The sequence below is a fragment of the Caloenas nicobarica genome, chromosome 7, assembly GCF_036013445.1.
Source record: "Caloenas nicobarica isolate bCalNic1 chromosome 7, bCalNic1.hap1, whole genome shotgun sequence".
NCBI lineage: Eukaryota > Metazoa > Chordata > Aves > Columbiformes > Columbidae > Caloenas > Caloenas nicobarica.
In genome coordinates this window covers 20,199,097-20,202,343 of record NC_088251.1, presented here as the reverse complement: position 1 = coordinate 20,202,343, position 3,247 = coordinate 20,199,097, and positions in this window count along the sequence as shown.

Here is a 3,247-nt window from a genome sequence, read left to right as displayed (position 1 = left end):
TGCTCGGCGGGGCGGGCCGCGGGCGGGCACGGCACAACGCGACACCCGGCACCGCCCCGCCGCGGCAGCCTGGGGCTTGTAGTCCCTTGTAGTCCCGTCCGGTGCGGGAGTCAGCCTGGCCGTATTCGCCAGCTACAAAACCGTAGCAGCAAGCGAAGAGGGTGTTTCACACCGTCCCGGGCGCTCTTCGGTCGCAGGCGCTCCACCGAAGGGCTGCGTGACCCGGGGAAAGCCTACGTGGTCAATTTCTTGGGCGGGGCTCTGAAAGAGATCATACCTGTCTCTGAAGGACATTAAACCTGTGTCTGAAGGAGATTAAACCTGGTTCTTTGCCACTCTGCACAGCTGCAGCAAAGCAGCCAAAGCACGCCGCTCTCCAGAGAGCCCTGTCTTGTATTGTACCCAGCAGGTGGAGCAGTAACCTTGCTCCACTGAAGCAGCACCAGTTAAATTAGTTGTGCTCCACCTGAACACTGTCAATTAAAAAAAAAAAAAAAAAAAAAGGTTAAAGAGAGCCCCAAGCTGCCATGTCAAGAGATATCCCCTAACATGCAAAAGGACTGAGGAATTGTAACTGACAAGTAGTCAAATACACATCCACTATGTGGCACTGTTGCAAACACCACAAATATTGTTCTACCATTGATAAATAGCCCATGACATGCAAAATACAGGTGGCAATTACCATTAGTTTTTGTTGTTGTTTGGGGACTTGCGACAGCTGCTGAAAGCAACAGGTCTGCAATTCTTGTCCAAGTTCAGGTGGCACTCCAGGGCTTCAGTGGTGCTGGGAATCCTCAGCTTTCTCTTTCTTCAAACTAGACTAAATGTTCATGAAGGGAAGTCTGTGGGGTATCTGAGGCTCTGGATTGTTAACAAGGCAAAGATGCTTCTAAACAAGGCCAAGGCAGTGATGCTGCCAACTCTTTGTACATCTCTGCCTGTGGAGACTGTCCTTGGTGCAGCTTGTGCCAGGTGTGCCTGGGGACTTGGGGCTTGTTTCTACCAAACAGATCACATAGTTTGCAATGGATGACTGAGAAAAAATAGTGCCTGTTTCTCATGTTTCTGGCCTTGCTGTCTGATGAATTACAAAGACATGGGATGGTGGTAGCAAAGAAGCTACCTGTGGGCTGCAGAGTCTGGACTAGCAGCTCAGAGCAGCTTTGAGGGTTGGTAGACAGCAGCCTTCCACGTCTCTGTGAGAGGGAAAAGACACGTCACTCTGAAAAGGAAACAAACAAACAAAAACACCAAACAACTGGTAAACCATCTTTACTCTTGCCACTTCTATGGCAGCATTTTGTTCTTGACAATATGAGGTCAAGATATTTCAGTAAAGGAGGTCTGTTTTGGCCTATCTGTGTCTATAAGGTGCTTCCCTTTTATATGAGATCAGCCAGTATTGCCTCTCTGCCAGTCATTTGATCAAGCAGTATAGCCTGAATGGTATTGTCAAGGCTTTTCTTTGATGTATGTGAAAATGGAAGAGCTCAAGGCATTATTCCCAGTTTTCTTTGACTGAATGTATGATGGAACTTGATTTAATTTGTCTTAATGAATGTAAAGAAGCAATCCATAAACATTTATAAATTATTTTTGAATGACCCTACTGCAGCAGTGTTCAGAGATATCAAGCAGGATTAAGCAGCTTTTGTGTCTGGCAATATACAAGCAGAACAAACCTTTCCTTGAGGCATTTACAATGGAGAACACTTAAACAGATCTTCGCGCAGAAGATCTGCAGAACCTTATTTGCTGTAATGGTATAAGAATCTGAGCCTGAAGCATTTTCAGCATCAGATATTCAGAATCATGTATTCAGACCCATGTACAACTTTGTTACCAACATCTGTTACTCACATCTTACTACTTTTGTTTAGGTCAGCCCTAGTGATCTACTTAAAACATCTTTGTGGTCCTCACTGTTAAGCCACAAGCTTCTAATGTGCTTCGTTAGATCAATGTCCTAAAGTCCTTCTACTGGAACCAGATTTCCTCCCTCCAGGTGTTTTCTTTCTTGATACACTTAGATCTCAGGGCAGTCCTTTCAGTAAATTTTCATGGAGAAACCCTGACAAGTCTTCTAATATGTTTTCAACGGGCAGCCCATGGTAGTAACTGTTTTTTTACTTCAGTTCTGCATTTAGCACTTTTAGGGAGCTAAGATATTATTTGGTACTATCTCAGCAGCTTGGTAACATGAACCTCATGGTCACTTTTACCAGAACATAACCTCCTTCGTAAAAGTGCAGGCGGAATTTTCAGGGATGAGAGCTCTGTTTTTCTGAGCAATACAGAGTTTTTAGCATGAATTTCACCTTAATTGTTTTCTCTTCAGATGTCAGCTTGCTGTTGTTAGTATTCACTGGTTCCAAAAAAGGAAGACGTCATTTCATGTTTAAGTTGCACAGATATGAGTATTTATTTTTACAATGACAAGAAATGCCAAAGATGAGAATGGCTACCTCTCTTTTCCTACCATGGAGTGGTGATGATTTATTTTCACAAAGACATGAAAAGGCAAAAAAGAATACTGCAGGTGCAACATCTTTGCTAGAAGTTGGACAAGAGTGTTATTTGCTAAACAGCACATGCTGGGAATAAAAAATTGATGTTTCAATGATATTTGTCCATGGAGTTCTAACCAGTCTCTGATAAAATATTCTAAACTTTTTAGCAACATATTTCTCCAAGGCAGAAGAAACATATACCTGTACTTTATTTATTGTTCCCAACAGCAGGTCCTCACTAGGCTTATATTGGTTTCCAAGAACAGAAGATGAAAGCAAAAGCAAAGGAAAAAAAATTACAACAGACAAATGAAAACAATAGTTTATGAAGATAGACTGGCTCAGGCGGAGAAGGACAAAAAAGGGGATGACAATAACAGAAAAACAGGAACAAACATTTATTCTCTGTTTATTTATTACGTTGCATACTGATGTTGTGTAACCATCGTGTCATGTATCCAAAATTGAATTGTTCAAGAAGGGACCTGTAGCAGCGCCTTTAAGCTTTTAGGCTAAGACGAGCAAGGCTGCTTCTTTTCTAGAGATGGCTGTGTGGGAAAGAGTCACCATGCCGGGCTGTCAGCACTTTCTCCTCCGCTGGTGAAGTTCTTGTGCTGCACTTCTTGACCCATTTCAGTCAGAGTGCTCCAAGTTAGCAAAGACTTGCTGTGTCAACAGATTCTGCAAGCACTAAAACCTCAGGAGAGGGACAAAGGATCCAGGATTTAGTGCAA